Source organism: Rhinolophus sinicus, linkage group LG15, assembly GCF_036562045.2.
Source record: "Rhinolophus sinicus isolate RSC01 linkage group LG15, ASM3656204v1, whole genome shotgun sequence".
Classification (NCBI taxonomy): domain Eukaryota; kingdom Metazoa; phylum Chordata; class Mammalia; order Chiroptera; family Rhinolophidae; genus Rhinolophus; species Rhinolophus sinicus.
Genome location: NC_133764.1, coordinates 37,127,480 through 37,147,812, shown reverse-complemented (window position 1 = coordinate 37,147,812; position 20,333 = coordinate 37,127,480).

Here is a 20,333-nt window from a genome sequence, read left to right as displayed (position 1 = left end):
ACTGGGTCAAAATAAATTTTGTGACTAATGGTGCTCAGAAAACCAGATGGCCATTTGGAACAAGGTCAGACTAGGGCTGTAACTTGCAGCACACACAAGAATGAACTCCCGATGGTTCAGAGATCTAAGTGTAAAAAATGAAATGATAAGAGTACTAAGATTTTATGGGTGAATACCTCTTAGACTAGAGTATAGGAAAAAGTTTTCTAAATATGAGTCAAAATCTGGAGACAATAAAAGATTGATGAATTTGACTACATAAAAAAATGGTAAAATTCTGTCTGGCAAAACAAACAAACAAACAAAATTACCACAAGGCCAAAAACAAATTTAAAAACTGGAAAAAATATTTGCCACGTATATCATGGATTAAGGGTGAATATCTCTAACACATCAAAGACTCACTAATGAAAGGAAAAATGACCGAAAACTCGATAGAAAAATGGGCACCAAATATGAGCAGCAACAACTCCCTTAAAAAAGATATAAAAGTGGCCCTTAACCATAAGAAAAAGATGTTTAACTTGACTCAGACTAAGAGAAATACAAATTGAAATTACTCTGAGATAGTATATTCACCCAGCAGATTGGCAAAAATTAAGAAGCCTGACAACCACTGCGCTGTTGCAAGGCTGTAGGGAGATGGGAACTTCTATGACAGCCAGCGCAAATGCCAATTGGAGCAGCCCTTGTGCCAGGGAATTTGACGAGATTAAACAGAACTACATCCGTGTTTACCTCCTACCCCAAAGAAACATTCTCTGGGAATTTCCTGTAAAGAGCGAGCTCTGACAATACAAAAATAAATGTGCACGTTTATATTCGCTGCAGCATGGATTGAAACTAAGGGAAACTGTTAAAATACTTAAACACCTGAGATGTAAACGTGAAAAATGGTTCAACCACACAGTGGAATACTGTGCCGTTGAAATAGAGAGGAAGACCTAACGAAATGACATGGAGTGGCTTCTTGGATAGATTAACTTTTTTTAAAAGTAAGGACTCAAAAAAAAAGTAAAGACAAAAGAGTGTTTATAGTATTTATACCTTTTCATAGGAAAGCAAAAAAATAAAGTATGCATGTATCTGCTTATTTTTGCAAAAAGAAATATGAGGAAAAGATACCCAAAACTAGTGAGATTGGTTACCTACAAGGAGTGAAGAGAACAGGGCAGAAGAGTGGGAGGGAGGGCATGACACTTCTGAGGATACTTTTTTGCATAGTTTTGCCTTTGTTCCTCATAGAGTAAAATAAAATATAAAAAAATAAAATCAATATGGAAGAGGGGAAAACATCCTAAAATGGGATACAAAGAGAAACAAATGAACCTATCTGTTATTAAAATGTTATTCATAACCACACAGAAAGGGGAAAACTATATTTCAACTGTATAATCTCAGAATAAAGACAAAAAGAATTTGAAACACATAATGAATTCTAATTGGTAGGTTTGTTTTGTTTTACCCAGTGCTGTGACTTAATAATTCTGAAACCATTTTCAATGTATTATAGGATTAAACAAATAAGTAAATAAATACATTAGGGATAATGGGAACTGATTTTCTCTTTATCAAAAAAGAAAGTTATGGGGGCGGACGGGTGGCTCAGTTGGTGAGAGTGCGGGCTCTGGGCAATGGGGCTGCCAGTTTGATTCCCACATGGGCCAGCGAGCTGCGCCCTCCACAACTAGAATGAAGTCAATGAGCTGCCGCTCAGCTCCCAGATGGCTCAGTTGGTTGGAGCGCATCCTCTCAACCACAAGGTTGCTGGTTCGACTCCCACAAGGGATGGTGGGCTGCGCCCCCTGCAACTAACAACTGGCAACTGGACCTGGAGCTGAGCTGCGCCCTCCACAACTAAGATTGAAAGGACAACAACTTGATTGGAAAAAAGTCCTGGAAGTACACACTGTTCCCCAATAAAGTCCTGTTCCCCTTCCCCAATAAAATCTTTAAAAAAAAAAGAAAGTTATGAATATGGAAAGGGCCAAGACTATAATGAATTATGAACCATATGGTAATATGAACTTGTGGTTTTAGGTAGGTAGCTAGATAGATAACAGAATTATATGTAAGGGGATATGTGCGCGAGCATATGTGTGTATATGCACACATACACATATATGTCCTATCTCTGACGATTGAAAGGACCCAGAAGCAATGACATACCAGTAACACTGACCACATGAAGTGCCCAAATCTTGGGTTCAAAGTACCATTTTCCACTATAAGGAATCAAGGCTTTTTGGGAAAATGGCTGATTCCAGGGCTGGAGTAAGGAAGGTACAAGATGAACCTGCCCCCATCACACATCACTACACACACCTAAAAGGTTAGCCTACATTTCAGGTAGGAAGGGCGGGAGGAATAGGCAAAACACATTATCCTTTAGGATTCATCAGCTACAGTCATTTTCACCAACTTGTGCTTCAGAGGTTTACCAAAAACCACTGCCAGAGAAGAGCGAGGGGCGTCACTGGGAGAGAATGTGGGGCCATGAGACCCACCTCCCAGGACACTGTCCCAGGAACACATAAGAACAGGGAAGGAGGAGTAAGGCACATGCTTCCGAGAAAGGTAACCGTCTGGAGCCTGAATACTGAGGAAGGCCATCCAGAAGATGTGACTGCTGGTTTGACCTGCGACTGGATCCAGGCAATGGGAGGCCCCCCCTGCCTCCCCCCACTTGGAATGTGTGCTCTGCTTGCCTTTCCCTCGCTAGAAGCTGCCCAAGGACACAGCCTTAAGATGGCAATGTTCTGATGAGACTATCTGGACCTGGTACATGACTGAGCCCCGTTAAGGTCCTGTGTAGGCGACTGACCTGTTAAGGTCTCTCTGTAAACTTTTAAAATTTGGTGGGTGACTGTGAAGATCTATCATCTTGTGTCTTCCCATAAGACAAGCCTCCTAGGTAAATTCCCTTGCTTCTTACACCTGCCACCGACCAATCTGGGGTGGTCTGTCTCTTTATTCGGTCTCTCCCTGCCCAAAGGGTAGGGCGGTAGGGTTCAGATTACACCTGAGAAGTTTCCAAAGAGGTTGCAAGCCAACACGGAAATAAAAGGTGAAGTCTGTTTATCCAGAGTTGCTGATGTCATAGTTCTGAAATCTCCTGATAGCCCAGATGCAGAAAGAACTCTGGCTTGGCAGGTGTTGAGGATGAAAAAAGTTCTTTCTACCTCTCTCAGTTCTTTAGCTGGTCGAATAATTTGTCATAAGATAGATTAACAAGAGAAAATCAAATTTTTTACTTCGTATGTATGGAAGCCCCATAAAAATGTGAGCCCCAAAGGCAAGTCAGGCAGCTGAGGCTTATCAGCCATCCTGAGCTAAGGGATGGGATGGGAAGCCCCAGGGAGGAGGGTAATTCACCAAATGATAAGAGCAGGTGCTTGGTAGACAGGTGTTTGCCCTGCCATCCAGGTAAGTCATTCAGATAAAAGTCATCCCTGGTAATAGCTCTCTTTCTAAGCCAGGCCCCCTGACGGAATTCTTTTAGGTAGTTAAGGGAGAGGTAAAAGATTTTTCTTGCGTCTGCTGTGTCTTGCTTGCCTTCAGCTCAAACAAAACCCACATGCCAAAGTGGCACATTTTGAGCTGGCATATCCTGATCCTCTTACATAAATAACAGACTATTTATTGTAGGGGACCCACCCAAATCCTGGCATGGGCCAGTGCAAATGTGCCCAGGCTATCGGCTGACACCTGTGCCCTTCTGGAGGACTGACTGTTCTTGGCTGATGGGAGCTCATTGTCCTTACAAGCTTAGGACATGCCGCCCCACGCCCCCGCCCCCCACTCCTGAAGGCGTGCAAAGACCTTCCCCCTTGCACAGGGCAATTCTCTGGTGTGATCTAGCTTGGATCCCTAAGGCTAGACTTTACCTGAGACCTGTCTTGATCGTCCCGGTCTTCTCTCCCTCACAGGTATTTCCTTAAGGGCCTCCCTCAATAAACCGCAGGCCCTTAAGTGCCTCAGGCTCTGCTTCTGGGGAGCTAACCTAAGACAGAGCCCTTTCTGGGAGGTTTTTAACCCATACAGCTGACTCTGATTCCGGGGATAAGCCTGACACCTTTAACTGGACATTTCTTTCATATACCTGGTCTTACAATATCATCAATTCATTCTTTCCTACTATAAAGACTCTCAATCAGAAATACATTTTGAACTGGCTTTCTTGGAAGTCTAGTTCTCTCACAAATTGGAAATAAAACCTTGACAGGAACATACAGGTCAGTGAGAGATATTTTCATATTAAATAGCTCCCATCCTTTTCCTTGACCCAATCCAGCTGGGACCAACATCCCCAAGTGCAAGTTCATGCTTCCAAACCCAAAGGCCTCTTCCCACCAGGAGTGACCCTGTAAGGATTCAAAGCCTGGCCAGGAATAGAGTATTTTACAAATGGGGGGTGGGGAGCCCCAATTTGTCCATTCGAGGATGCAGCATCATTCATTTTTCACTAACCCCAGTCTCTCTCTTCCTCTCTCTCCTTTCAGGGGTCATTGATCAGGTACCCACACTGTTCCTAACCTATCTGCCACGAATTACCACTGTTCCTGCCTTCTCACATTCCTGGGGCCCTGTTTCTAAGTCAGCAGATGTAGAGGATTCTCTAGGTTGAAGTGCAATTCCAACACTGCTCACAATTTTCTGCTCTGTCCATCTTGGTTCCACCTAGTAGCTTCTGGGGCAGCAGGTTTTGTCCATGCTCTTCTTTAGTAGTGAGGAATCATTGGGGGTTTTTGGAAGTTTATGAAAACGAGAGTAGGTAACAGGATACAAAAATTGTGCCTGGGTCAAGAGTACCTTATAGAAATTTGGAATGATTAAGAAGTAGGACGGATGTCGGGTCAGTAACAGAAGGCCTGGAGTTGACTTAGGAGAGGCTGGTGGCGTGTCTGGGCTGCTCTCCTAACAGTCTTCACGTGCCCCATGGATCGGTTTGTAAAGGAAAGGTTAAAGTCAGCCACTTGTGGTCACAGGAGAGAAGTACACCTTACCAAGCCTGAGGATGGATACTCGTCCACAAAATTGTTTGCAAATAGGTTTGTAGCAAATGTGGAATTCTCTGGGTTATCACATTCTGGGCAGGCACACACAGCAGCAGAGAACCAGGCCACACAGGCCTTGTCCTGACCCCCTCCACACACACACACACACACACACACATGCACACACATGTGCGCCAGTTCCCTCAAGATCTGGAAGCAAACAGTAACCCCAGCGTGATGCATGACGCAGAGTTTCCGCCCTTAGCTGAGCTTGATTACAGGAAAAACGTAACCCTACATGCCCTTTCATTTCCTGTAGGCTCCACACTCCTGAATGAAAGACAAACCCTCAGCACAGCCAAACCCATGCCAGGAATGGGGAATTCCTCCCGCACACACTATCATCCTATTGATCGAACACTGTCACCAAACTGCAATGGTTATCAGTAGGTCAGAGTTAGGGGCTGAAGAAATTTAAAACAAAACAAAACAAAAAAACACACAGAAAAGCATGTCCAGATGATATGATGTGACTCTGAAAGAGCGGCTTGGCACGAAAGGCTTTTGGGGGCAGGGAATAGGTAGGTTTCTGACTGAGATGGACACCATTTAGATAACCAGGGACAGGTGTCACCTCTCACTGGGGGAATTTATGAATTTATAAATACACCCACATAGCTTACAGTGCTGGATACTAGAAAGAGTCAGATGTTAGGCTAATTCTCACTCCTTTTTAAGTCACCTATTCTTGCCACTGGAAGCTTCTTTCTCCTTGGAATTACAGAGTTCCGCCAGGAAGGGCTTAAGTGACTACCTTTTCAGAGATACTCCTACCTGGCTGGCTGTGAATCCTTCTCATCTGCAAACCCAACTCTCTTCTTGTCAGATCAGGAAAAATCTTTATCATTTACCTATTATTAATGTATCTCTTCTCCACCTTCTCCTTGAGATCTGTCCTCCAAGTCTCATTCATTGTATAATTCACATCTTTTTAAGCTTTTTTAAATTTTGCCCTGTGCACCAATTATTTGGATTTCAATAAAGACTACCCTCTTTTTTCAGGTTATATCGTAAATTTTTTAATTTTAAAAATCGTGAGTTTTTTTGTTCATTTGTTTTAATGTTCTAATAGAAGCTCCTTGAAAGGACTCTTATTACTGTTTGTTTAAGCTTCCCATCTGGCCCTGGCCTCTTTCTACGTCAGCAGGTGACAGTTTGGGTGTTCAACTTGCTCTTCCTCCCTCTGGTTGTGCAATCTTCCTAAATCAGCCACTCTTTTTGGCTTGCTTAAAGCTTTGTACTTCCTCAGCTACCAGACCAGGCATGTAGGATCTGAGAAGCGATGTAAGAAATAACAGTTTCCACATGTGTGAGCCCACCGTGAGCCCTCTGTTGAAGCCCAGGCAGGAAGTGCCATCGCCACCTGTGAGGCTGCCTTCCAGGTCTTCCAAAATCTGGAGGATTAAAAAATGGCCATGTATTTGCTCATGATTTTATGGATAGGCAACTGGGGCTGGAATCAACTGCCTTCTGCTCTCGGTTGGGGTTACCCTTGCAGCTGCAGACACCCAAGGGCTGGACTGGAGTTGAATGGTCGAGGTGGCCTCACTCTTGCATCTGGGAGTTCAGGCCTGCTCCCAGCTGGGTGTCTCGGTTCTCCTCCATGCGGCCGCACATCCTCCAGGAGGCTGGACAGAGCTCCTGGTGGCACAGGGTTCCAAGAGCATATGAGCAGAAGCTGCAGAGCCACTTGAGGCGAATTGTCAAAAGTACCCAGCGTCATTTAGCCACAGTCTATTGGCCAAAGCAAGTCATGAGGCCAGTCCAAGTCTATGAGGAAATAGACTGGATCTCTTAAAAGGAGTGTGTGTTTCAAGGCATTTAAGGATGGGAGGACTTGTTACAGCCATGTCCACCAGCAACACGTATGGGGACACTGGGTTTACCTGTGTGGCATTGCTCTCACATTGTCTGATGCCTGGCAGGGTGAGCAGATACAGTGTTTCACCAAAAAGCACCCAAGGTTTTTCATGGTCCAGCACCTGTCCCTAAAAAGTCACTCTTTAGTCTGCACAGGGTCACAACAGCCAATGTTTGTATAGTGTTTCCTACGTTTCCAGAACAGTCACAGGCACAGTTAATGAACATAGCAAGCTTTATGAAGTTGGTACTATTATCATTCCCACAGCGCAAATGAGGAAACTGAGACATAGAGAGTTTAAGGAAATTAAACTCAGCCCACATAGCCAATAAACAGTGGAGCTAAGGTGTGGGCTTTACAATCCACCCTCTCCTGCCTTTGTGGGTCTGCCTCAGAGGCATCTGGAAGGGTTCTCTTCCTTGGCATTCCACCCTCCTTCTTTGTCTAATCCCAGGGGGCCACACTCCCGGATTGGGGGGAGGGGAGGGGAGTAGCTGGAGCACACACACATCTCTCTCTCTCTCTCTCTCTCTCTCTGTCTCTCTCTCCCTCTCTCTCTCTGTCTCGCTCTCTGTCTCTCTGTCTCTCTGTCTCTCTCTCTCTCTCTCTCTCTCTCTCTCTCTCTCTCTGTCTCTCTGTCTCTCTCCCTCTCTCTCTCTGTCCCCCCTCCCCGTCACCTCTCTGAAGTAATGCAGGAGCCAGGGAGGCCAGCAGGCCGGCCTTGGCAAGGGCTCCTGAGCTCCAGGGTTCACTGGGGGAAGGAAGCAGGTAAGGACTTGATTCGTTTTGGTGCGAAGGGGGAGAGGGAAGCTGCTCTTGCCAGGGGCCAGCAGCGTGCCTGATCCTGTAGTCTGGGAGGAAATGCAGCCCACGGGGTCCCCCAGAGGCCTCTGCCAGAGTAGACGGAGGGTGGGCAGGTATGCAGTTCCAGGGCACGGAGTGAGGGTCACTGGTTAGCACCTCCCCCACCACACCCCTACACAAAATTCCAATTATGTCTGTGTTTTGAGCCCACCGCTGCAATGGTGGGTGCTCTTACAAGGCAGAGCACTAAATAGGTTGTCATTTGGATTAGGTAACTAAGACTCTGCCCAAGGTCTCGCCACTGGAACTCTTCTTGGGGACAACACCACGGTGTTGCTGCGATCAGGTATTTGCAAAAAGGTCTGTACAAAATGTTTATAACAGATTCATTCCTAATAGGTAGAAACTGGGAAGTCCACCCAAATCTCTACCCCAAATGTCCACCAATAAGAGAATGAATAAAAACTGTGTGCTGTGTTTATACGATGGAATGATACACACAGTAAAAGGGAACACACTGCTGATACAGAGAATCACAGCATACGTACTGTATGGTTACATTTTTGTGAAGTTTGAGAACAATCAAAACTAACTTACGTATTAGAAATCAGAATAGTGGTTGTTGCTAGAGGGAATGGCGCACTGGCTAGAAGGGTAATGAGGGAACATTTTGGGGTAATGGAAATCTCTATATTTTGCTGGGGTGTGGGTTACATGAGATATGCAATTATCAGACTCCATTAAATTATAGATATATTTCACTGTACATAAATTACTCCTCAATTTAAAAATATAAGATGGTAAAAAGCAATCACTGTAATTCACATTATCAGAGAGGAAAAAAACAATTAGTATGATTATCTCGACTGAAGCAGGAAATGCATTTGACAAAATTCAACACCCATTCATGATTTTTAGATTTTTTTTTTTTTTAGCAGACTAGGAAGGGAGGGACTTTCTTTAATCTGATAAAGAACAACTACCAAAACAATTAAATCAGCAACAAATATCATTCTGAATGGCAAAATATTAAAAACTTCCCCCCGAGATTGAAAAAAAGGTAAAGATGTCAGCTATCACTACTGCTATTCAACACTGAACTGATGTTCTAGCCACTGCAATAAGGCAAATAAAAGACATAACATGCATGATTGCAAAGCCATTGTTATCTGGTGACATGATTGTACACATAAAAAAATCCAAAATAATCTATAAACCATTATAACTAAGAAGTGAATTTAGCAAGATCTCTAGATACAAAGTCAATTAAACAGACCATTGTGTTTCTATGTCAGCAACAAACAAATAAGAAATGAAAAATTTCAAACAACATTCTTTACAATGACATCAAAAAGCACCAAACAGGGATAAATCTAAGGGCAAAAGTGCACATCTCTATACTGAAAACTAGAAAACATTATTGAGAAATTAAAGAACCCAAATAAATGGAACTTACACAAAGTTAATGGATTGGAAGAGTCAATATGGTTAAGCTATCACATCTATCCAAATTAATCTACGGATTTAATGTGATCCCAATTAAATCCCAGGAGGTTTTTGGAAATCAATTAGCTGGTTCTCAAATGCATGTGGAAATGCAAAAGACCAAGAGTAACCAAGGCAATACTGAAGAAACATCACAACGCTGGAGGCCTTACCCTTCCAGATAGCCAGATGTTTATACAGTGACACTAATTAAGTCAATGTGGCATTGGCACAAGGACAGAATGACCAAAGCCACAGAGTCCAGACAAGATGAAAGTAGGATTTGTCGCTAGCAGAACAACCCTGAAAGAATGGCTAAAGGAAATTCTTCAAACAGAGAGGAAATGATACAAGAAGGAACCGTGAAATGCTGGGAGTGAAGAAAGAACCATGGGAAGAATCAAGCTATGGGTAAATAGAACAGACTGTCCTCCTCTGGAGTTGTCTAAATTATGTTTGATGGCTAAAACAAAAATTATAATATTGTCTCATGTGGTTCTAAATGTATGCAGAGGAAATATTTAAGACAATGGAGAACATTAGAGATCTTGTTCCCTGGCGTATGTCATCAGTTTGGTTCAAATAAACTCTTGCAAAAATTCAAAAAAAAAAAGAAAGAAATATTTAAGACAATTGTATTATAAATGGGGGAGGATAAAGGGACCTAAATAGAGGTAAGGTTTGTACATTTGTACAAACTGGTAAAGTGTGGGAAGCAATAGACTATGATGAGTTACATGTGTGTTATAGAATGCCTAGAGCAAGCACTTAAAAATCCCCAGATTTGGGCCGGCCCGGTGGCTCAGGCGGTTGGAGCTCCACGCTCCTAACTCCGAAGGCTGCCGGTTTGATTCCCACATGGGCCAGTGGGCTCTCAACCACAAGGTTGCCGGTTCAATTCCTCAACTTCCGCAAGGGATGGTGGGCTGCGCCCCCTGCAACTAAGATTGAACACGGCACCTTGAGCTGAGCTGCCGCTGAGCTCCCAGATGGCTCAGTTGGTTGGAGCGCATCCTCTCAACCACAAGGTTGCCGGTTTCAACTCCTGCAAGAGATGGTGGGCTGTGCCCTCTGCAACTAGCAACGGTACCTGGACCTGGAGCTGAGCTGAGCCCTCCACAGCTAAGACTGAAAGGACAACAACTTGACTTGGAAAAAAGTCCTGGAAGTACACACTGTTCCCAAATAAAGTCCTGCTCCCTTTCCCCAATAAAAAAAAATCTTAAAAAAAACACACAAAAACCAACAGATTTTTTCCGATCAAGATGGCGCAGTAAGTAAACACTGTGCTTACCTTCCCTCACAATCACATCAAAATTACAACTAACCTACAAAACAACTATCATTGAGAACCAACTAAAATCTTGCTGAACTGAAGCCCTACAACTAAGAACACACAGAAAAAAGCCACCTCCAGACTGATAGGACGGTCAGACACATGGAATGGGCTGGTCCCACACCCGCGTGTAACCATTAAAGCTCAGGAAGGATATTTCAGCTGCGGGGGGTCTCCCCTGTGCCCCAGAGGACTGAGAGGTCCCAGCTCCACTCCATCCCAGGGTTCCAGTGCCAGGGAGAGAAGTCCCCATAATTTCTGGTTGTGAAAACCAGAGTAGATTGCGACTGAGTGAGATGGTGGGTGGCTGGAGTCCCAGGCGCTCCTCTTAAAGGGACTTTACGTGGACTTACCCACCAACGAATCACTGGCTCTGAGCTCCAGTGCTGGGGCAGCAGCTGGAGAAGTGGCAGGGACAAATGGTGGGGAACTGAGTTGTCTGGCTTGGGACAGGGGCTGGAGAGGCAGCTTTCTCCTGGACGGGAGAGCTGGTGGAGACCATTGTTTCTTTGTTGAGCCCCTCTCCCCGCCCCCCCCGCCCCCCCGCCGCCGCTTCTCTGTGTGCAGACGCAGGCAGCCACCATATCTGAGTCTCCATCCAGCTGGCTAACGCCAAACATTCACCACACCCTGGGATTCTGAGACCCCGCCTCTGCCCAACTATCAGGCACACCCAGGCCACTTCCAGAGGCTTTTTCGTACAAACCACTTGCCTTAGCTCATACTGCAGACTTTCCTAGGGTCTCTCAAAGGTTCACGGAATCCAGACAAGCAGCATCTGTCTTGAGCATGTCCCATACCTCTAGCTGAGCAGCCCTAAGCCCTGCACTAGCAGCAGCTGGACTTGGTTCACGGCTTGACCTCTCAAGGTGCTTCCAAGTATGGCACAGGTGGTGGTCATCTGTGGATTTCTTTGTGTTAGGCACAGCCGGAAGAATGAGTTGCGTAGACCAAAACTGGTCTATTAGAATTTATTTGGCATGTTTGAGCAACGGGAAGCCAGGTTAGAAAAGACCATAACCTGGGGTCAGCATGGTGGCTCATGTAGTTGGAGTGCCGGGTTCCTAACACCCAGGTCGCCGGTTCTATTCCCACATGGGCCAGTGAGCTGCGCCCTCTACAGCTAAGATTGTGAACAACGGCTCTACCTGGAGTTGGGCTGTAATGAACAGCTAGAGGTTGGCATGAGCTGCCATGGGTGCTGTGTGCTGCCGTGGCTACCGTGTGCTGCCATGAGTGGCCCGCAGCCAGTGAGAGCTGCTGTGAGCTGCTGTGAGCGGCTGACTAATGACTGATGACCGGCAACTGACTGACTGGGGGGGGAGGGAGCGCAAGGCTCATAACACCAGCATGGGCCAGGGAGCTGTGTCCTACACAACTAGACTGAGAAACAAGGGCTTGAACCAGAGTGGGGGGGAGGGGGAAGCGACGGGGGAGGGAAGAGAGGAGAGGGGGAGGGGGGAGGAGTGGGGGGAGAAAAAAGACTATAACCTCCCCAGTAAGAGGGGTATGGAGTTTTATAGGTAAACAAGGCTGGTCCTCTTCAGTGCATCACAAGTAAGCAGGGAGCAGGACAGGATGGCTTCTAAGATAAGATGGTTTCTATTCAGCACATTCCAGGCGGTTTCTCTGGCCTAAGGTGGTTTCTGCTCCTGGCGTAACACTCTCAAGTTTTATACCTTCTAACCAGATGTAAACCTCTTCAGCCTGTAGTGGAATTTTCTATTGAGTTTGGCTTTGTCTGTTGTGGTGGGGGGGAAGGTGCAGTTAAGCTGGTTATCGCAACCTTTGCATATGCTATGTAGATTTAAGTTGGAGCCAGGAGTGGAACCCATACAGATGCATAACCTCATCCAAGTCACAGGGCCAGCACTGGGCTAAAGTAAATAGAAATGTTGAAACTGGTCTTCATAGTAAATGTACAGGAAGCAGAATCATTAAGAGGCAAAAAAAGAAAAGAAAGCTTTCAAAAAGTCCCAAGCTAAATTACACTTGTTAAATCAAATTATACCAGAGATCCAAATCTTAAAGTAGAAGATTTAGTGCCACCATTATAATCCCCTGACTTAACACTATGTGGTTCCTGCAGGTGGCCCCTGGTGGAGAATTGGCTGAAGCTGAACTTGACCTGCAGCAGGTCCCCTCCCAGGTGGCCCTGGGGCTGGTGCCCCCAAGTGGCCAGCTTCAAAATGAGTTGGAGCATCACCCAGCCAAAGATGAAACACCCCAGGGGTAGATTGGGCAGGCACCAGGGCCCTGCTGAGGCAGATCCTGCTCTGTAGGGTCAACCCCTGACCCACAACTCTTCCACTGTAGTCACAGCCAGTCCTCATAATCAATGAGCCTGAGGGTCAGTCCCTTCTACTGAAGTGCAAATAGCAACCAAGGCTCAACTATAAGAGGAGGGCACACACAACCCACACAAGGGAAACACCTGAAGTGCAAGAGACAAAGAAGGACCTAGTAATCCCACTTCTGAGTATCTACCCAAAAAACCCCAAAATGCTACTTCAAGGGGACGTGCTCATCCATATGTTCATTGCAGCATTATTTATATAAGCCCAGATATGAAGGCAACCTGGGTGTCCCTGAATGGATGAATGGATAAAGAAGAGGTAGTGCATATATACAGGAGTATTACTCAGCTGTGAAAAAGAACGAAATCTTGCCATCTGTGACAATAATGATGAATCTAAAGGGTGCTGTGCTGAGCATAGTAAGTCAGACAGGGAAACACAAATATCATGTGATTTCACTTATAAGTGGAATCTAAAGAACAAAATAAACAAACAAAGGAAATAGAAACAAACTCATAGATACAGAGAACATTTTGATGGTTGACAGATGGGAGGGGGGTTGGTGGGAGGTAAAAAGGGGAAGGGATCAAGAAGTACAAATTAGTTGTTACACAGTAGTCATGGGGACATAGGGCATAGCATAAGGAATAGAGTCAATAATATTGTAATAACTGTGGTGCCAGATGGGTACTAGATCTATTGGGGTGATAGATGGGAGGGGGGTTGGTGGCAAGGTGAAAAAGGTGAAGGGATTAAGAAATACAAATCGGTAGTTACAAAGTAGTCATGGGGATGTAAAGTATAGGGAATATAATCAATAATATGGGAATAACTATGTATAGTGCCAGGTGGGTACAAGTCAGGGGGATCATTTCCTAAATTATATATATGTCTAACCACTATGCTGCACACCTGAAAATAATGTAAAATAATATTGAATGTTAACTCTAATTGAAAAAAATGAAAATCAGGGGGAGGGATAAAAAAGTATAAGAGGTTTAAAGTTCCAGATATAAAACAAATAACTCTTAGGGATGTAATATATATACAGCATGAGAAATATAGTCAATAATATTGTGATAGCATGGTACAGTGTCAGATGGTTGCTGGACTTATCATGGTGATCACTTCTTTAGCATAGGGAACATAATCACTAATGTGGTAATAACCCTATATAGCGCCAGGTGGGTACTTTTGAATAACTACAATGTATACCTGAAATAAATATAATATTGTATGTTAGCTATATTTTAATAAAAATCTTTTAAAAAAATAAAGCAAAATAAAAAGCTATACAAAGACATACACTCAAACACACTAGATAAATCAAAAGGGAATGCTAAAAATAAAATAACCCACAGGAAGGCCGAAACAGGTGACAGTGTGGCAGGGGGGAGGTTAGGGGGAGTGGAGAAGAAACAAGAAATCAAAGAGGAGTACAGAAGTAAGGGCACCCTACCCTGGCAGAGACACTTGTTATATTTGGAGGTTTGCTTTATTTTCTATACAGTTATCAGTAATTTTATCTCAAATTTTCTGCCAGTTGCCTAACTAGCCACTCAAGTTGTTGATTCACATCATGGATTCTATCCATGCCATTAGTTTGAGGAAGAAATCTTTCCCTGAGCTTCTGACCTCCTGCAGTTTGGCCTGGTTGTCCTCCTTACCTGAACCAGGTTTTCTATCATCCTGGCAACTGTTTCCTGTGTTGAGTCTCCTTTCTTTGCCCCATATCTTCTTCTTCCTAGTTCACACTCTCATTTTGGTGGAACAAGTCTTCTGGCAGCTTCCTTCTGAAAAGGAGTAGGAGAGAGGAAAAGTTTTAAAGACATTAATGTTGAAAAATACTTATTCTTCCATTGCATCCATAGTTTGGCTAGATATGGAATTCTAGATTGGAAATAGTTTTCCTTCATAGTTTTCAAGACATTGCTCCATTGCTTTCTAGCCTCTACTTTTGCCTTTGAGAAACCCAAAGCCATGCTTGATCTTTGTCATGCGACCTGTTTTTCCCTCTCTGGAATCTTATAGAATCTTCTCTGGGTACTGTGGGCTCTTTCAGTCTGGAAACTCATGTCCTTCAATGCTGGGAAATTTTATGGAATTATTTTCATTGGTGATTTGTACCCTTTTTTCTCTCTCTCTCTTTCCAGAACTTCTATTATTTGGGCATTGGGTTTCCTACATTTACCCTATAATTTTTCTTAATTTTTTTTTCTCCTATTTCCTATCCATTTATCTCATTTGCCCCTCCTTTCTGGAAGCATTCAGTATTCATACATTCCCTTAATATGCCTGACTTCATTAACATACCATATCTTCAATGCTGCCTGGTGTCCTCCAGACCAAGACACTATTTAACTTTCAACAGGGGAAAAAACTCGGGTTTTTTGCCAGAGTTGGAAGGGGCAGTCAAGTGGCTGAAGAGTGTGCGGAAATAAATCACCTTAAACAGATTTCTACCAGTCCTTATTATAGTTCACCACCTCATCCTATTTCCAAAATGCCAAACATTCCTAACCCTTTGGAATTTTTTATACTATAAAGTGGTTTGGTTCTTGGTTCCCCAGTTAAAGTTTAGTATTCAGCTATCTCAAGATGCTAAATCAGTTACTCTTATCCTTTTGCTTTCAATTTTTGGCATAGTGTTGCTGTCGTCTCCAATCCTCTCTTCCTGGACCTTGTGGATTTATGGTTTTAAAAAATCCCTTTATTAACATCTTAGTGGGGTTTCAGGACGAAACATAATTAGATGCATGTGTTCAGTCTGTCATCTTCACCCAGAAGCCTATGAGGAATGTTTAGTCATCTGTACCCTTATAACCACGTATCACCATGTGGTTTCAGTGCCCACATTTGCATTTATCATTACTTAGCAATCTCCCAAACTGTCATACTTTAACTTCTAATACAGTGTTTCTCAAACTGGAGGGCAGGGCTTTCCTGTATATATGTTCTCACACTTGAGAAATTACTGGCAGTGATGGGGACCCACAGAAAATTTTCAAGCAGAAGAGAGAGGTGGTCAGGTCTCCACTTTATATAAATCACACTGACAGCTAGTTGAGTGAAAGGTGACAAGAGGGAAGGCACAGAGGTGGCATTAGAAGACACTTGTAAGGCACATGCATATGGGCCACCTGTATGTAGCGGGGGAGGAGAGATGAACACAGACTTGAAAAATATTTAGGATCAAGATGGCAAATGGGTTCAATTTGAATTCCACACTAATAAAATAAATTTTAAAAAATCGCTGTGAACAGTTTTAAGCATCATAGATAGAAAAATTAAAAATCACTGTGATTTATTTTAGAATAGTTAATGGTTTATAATAAATACAAGAGCATAATTGAGATTAATGATAAAATCATTTCAAATGTCTTATTACGAAGACCAATTATAATTGTGCAAAATTTTATCAATTGCACTGTGTGATACAAGCAGGCAAATAACTTACCTACTGTCAAAACTACTTTCTCATTTCTGACACTAACTTTTTTTTAAGAAATTGACATTTTCAAGAGGTTGGGAAAAAAAAACTTCCCAAGAATAGGTCTATTGAAAAAAATATATAAAAGGAAACCTTTTAAATCTTGAAAAGCATTAGGCTCTAATTGTCTGAATCATAAGCGCTAATCCATATTCTGACTGATCCAGAATGTCCCAGCTGATACTCAAAATTTAGTCACCAACTGTATTTCCTTTTTGCAAGCTCAGTTTCTACTCAGCTTCAATTCAGTGCATAAATTTGTCATTTTATAAATTCTTGAAATACAACTGGAACAACTTTAATCATGGCTTTTTTTTTTACAAAATAATTAATAATCTAAAAATGGTTTTGATTGAAATGACAAAACCAGCCTGTGATACATAATTACAACAGCTAATACATTTTGATTAGGAACTTGCTTGAAATTCATGCTATTTCAGATACTGAGAAATAAACTGATTTAAGTAAAAACATATTTTTACAAAGACGCTTATACACGAAATTGTTTCAGAACATAGAATACTCGAAGTTTTCATCTGTCGGTTTTATAAAACCATAATCCACATCTTAAGTAAAATGTGTGTATATCCTTTTCAAGATTTTAATTCAATTTAAGGATGACCTTAGAGTTCTAAAAAATCTAATGAGGTGTATTTCACATGTATACAAAGACATAAATTTAACTTTATATTATGGAAAATTTCAAATATACAAAAGTTCAAAGAAGTGTAATGAACTGCCATTTGCAGCTCATATAAATAATAATTGATATCATTATGAATGCAATAATGATCCACTCATAGCCAATCTTATTTCATCAATAGCCCCCACGCCTCCCTACTTATTGCCCAGACCTGATTATTTTAATGAATCACATGCAACATATTTTTCCATCTGTCAATATTTCAGTATGTATTACTACCAAGTAGTAAAATAACCACAATACTATTATCACACCTAAAAATGTTAACAATTCCTTAGATTCACCAAATATCCAGTTTGTATTCGAATTATTGTTTGAATCAGCTTCAAACAATAGCATTTTAAAATAATCAACAGTGAAGCCAACATTAGGTTAAAACCATTGCAGAAGATGGACTTCCACCATGAAATCTCGAGGAACTCTGCAGAGAAACTGGGAGAGTGTGAAAGGACAATCCTTTAAAGAATCTGGAAATGGCCCCAAGGGTATACAGCAAATAAAGAAACATCTATTCAAGAAAATCTACTAAAATTTGGTAAGAGTCTGTGGTATTTGAGCCAAAACTGCTCCCTCTCTCTCTATTCCCAGCTCAGTGAGAGAAAAAACTCCCCTGGAGATGGGTGCAGCCTAGAGTACAGGGCGCCCTCCCTGCAGCTCCCTGTCAGAGGCTTTCATCCTAAGAGGAGCAGGACCTCAGCTTTTCTCATCCTGTGATACATAATTACAACATCTAATACATTTTGGCAAACAGCTACCTGGGCAAACATGGCCACGAGTCCTCACTCAAGGAACAGAGGCTTTATCTTGGCATGATGATACCGAAGATACTGTCCCTATCCTGGTTTATACAGATGGTGGTTCCAGGCCAGGAGAGGTAAGCCAAGAAAATCTGAGGCTTCTGTCTACCACATGCCTGACTCCTAAACAGGGGTGCCATTCAGACAGAAGCACACCATCGTCCCGACCCCAGCTTCAGAGACCTGGCTCAGAGATTTTGCCTAGGGTCAAAAGCAGCTAGGTCTGTAAAAACTGATGGGTCCTAATCTCTTCCCAAAGGACCTGACGGTATTTGCAACCAATGGTGGAGAAATTCAAGCTGAAAGGTGTTCTCAAAAACAGTGGAGGCTATGGTGAAAGCCCATTGGGACACGATCGGTAGATTCCATGAAGATACAGGCCAAAGTGTGAGCCAGCTAGTTTGCGAGAGAGAACCAGGGAAAGAGACAGCTAGGAGGAACCCTCCTGAGGTCAGAACAGTAACGTCTGGACTACTCCTTCAAAGGAACCAGAGTCTGTAGAGCAATGTACGCTCCAGGGCATTTTTGTAAAAAAGGGCAATCAGCTGGCACTTAAGAGAGCTTAACAGCTGGGTGTGGTCAAGAACAGAGAAGAGAGCTTAGCCCAAATCACTGTCATCCCGGGTAACTGTGGGCATACCCTGAGCTGCCCTTCCCTGTAGAGCATCAGAGGTCTAACACTTCACAAAAATAAGCCTGCCAGTCACTAAACAAACAAGCAAATAACAATAAGCCTGGAGGGAGGGGTGACCAATACCCAGAGTTGCCACATCTTCAAAATACCCAGTCTCTAAGAAAAATTTATGAGGCAACCCAAAAAGCAGGAAAGTATGACTCTTACACTGGAAGAAGGCAGGCAGCACGAACTGCCCTGTGGGAATGGCCAGATGTCGGATTTAACAAAGACTTAAAAGTAGCCCTGAGGAGAACAGTGTCAAAATCAAATTCAGAGGCAGATGTAGCAGGATTAGAACTGAAAACTGTCTGCTCCACTGGGAATGATGAAGGCCCCTGGTGGCTCAGTGGGGACAATTTCAGTGGTGCGGTCGGTAAAGGAACCAGATACAGAGAGAACTGGAAATAGCATGGACTTCCCCTACCAAGAAGTAGGAGGAAAAGACGAGAGAAGAGGGGTGGCCGGTTAGCTCAGTTGGTTAGAGCATGGTGCTAATAACACCTAGGTTGCCGGTTCAATCCCCGAATGGGCCACTGTGAGCTGTGCCCTCCTTGAAAGAGAGAGAGAGAGAGAGAGAGAGGAGACAAGAAGAGTACCAGCTCAACAGAGGTTTTTGTAGGACTTTGTTTTGCTATGCTTGCCTTGTTAAGATGAAATATCTGGGGGCATGTTCATAGGCTGGGATTAGGATATTGTAGGGGGGGAGGAGATGGCCGCCAAAGCAAGCCTGCAATGGTGGGAGGACAGGGCCGAGAGGCTGGCTTTCCTTGGAGGAGAGCCTGAGCAATGCAGGTGAAGATGCGTGGGCATGAATATGTTGGGAGACCACCCTCGTGGGTCTGTGGCACTTCTGCACAGGTCATGAGCAGAGGTATTAACTGCCCTTTTGTTCCAGACTATGTTTCCAAGCATATTGTGTTGTTATAGCAAACAGCTTTGGAAGATAAAGACAGTGCCTCGTCTGAAGCAGAGGGAGGGTTTTCTTACTGTCTGGTATGATAGGGCAAGGGTAGGGTAGCTTGCAGCCCATTGTAAAAGATTCTGGTTCCCTTTGTTCAGGGCTCCTCAGCTATGCAGGAAACCCACTGTGTGGCCCCTCCTGGGCCCTTCTCCCTCACCCTCATGGGGCTTGAGAGGCATGGAGGAGTGACACAATCATGAAGCCCAGGCCGCCTGCTGTGCTGTGAGTAATAAAGTCCTTTGTCTCTGACCCAGGAGTTGTGTGTCTTCTGCCAGCATCCGTATACCTGTCGCCGACTGACTTGTTAGTGTGCACATAGGGTAAATCTGAGATTTGCCCAGTTCCTGACAGAAGATGACTTTGTAGTTAGGGGCCTGGGAGGTTGGAGCTCCCCCCTTAGAGATACGGCAGGGTGGAGAGGAGGCTGGAGGAAAGAGGTGATGTTCTGGAATCCCCGTTGGGCAGGGTGGTCCCTGGAGCTAAGGACAAGAAAAAGGCTGGTGTGCAGAGTCCAGCTGAAGGTGAATGTGTCATGGTGCCATTCTGCTCTGGAATGAGATACTTGCCAGCTGCACTCAGGCCACATGGAGGAGGGGACACTGCACAGGCAGGTCAGAGTGGGAATCCAGGTTGGAGTTCTGCTGGGCAGAAAGCCAGGAACACAAGACAGTCGGGTTACAATAAGAGAGTAGCTCAGATTATGACCCAAGGGGTCCTGCCTGGATAGGAAAGAAAGCTTCAGGGACAGGGCTAATTTGCTGGGAGACACTGGAGGGGTGGAGAGGCCGGAGAGCCTGTGCGGCTGCAGAGTAGGAATGAGAACTCCAGGTGGGTGGATAGGAAGCTTCCGTCTGAGCTGGGATATT